A 210-nucleotide genomic window follows, 5' to 3' on the forward strand; every position below is an offset into this window, starting at 1 on the left:
AAAAAAAATGCAACCAACTTATAGTCAGGAAGTTGACTATTGTGTTGATAGTTGTTGGAAGGTAAGGAGAAAATCTCACATAAAAATATTGTTACTCTGGCCCATAAAATCATCACTTTAAAAGAAGCAAGGAGGGAGGTAGGGCTGAATGGGGAATTGAGAGGACGCTGATGACAAACTTCTGTGAGCCACAAGTTTGCCCAAGTCTTG

Source organism: Cebus imitator, unplaced genomic scaffold (genome assembly GCF_001604975.1).
Source record: "Cebus imitator isolate Cc_AM_T3 unplaced genomic scaffold, Cebus_imitator-1.0 Scaffold84, whole genome shotgun sequence".
NCBI classification, from domain to species: domain Eukaryota; kingdom Metazoa; phylum Chordata; class Mammalia; order Primates; family Cebidae; genus Cebus; species Cebus imitator.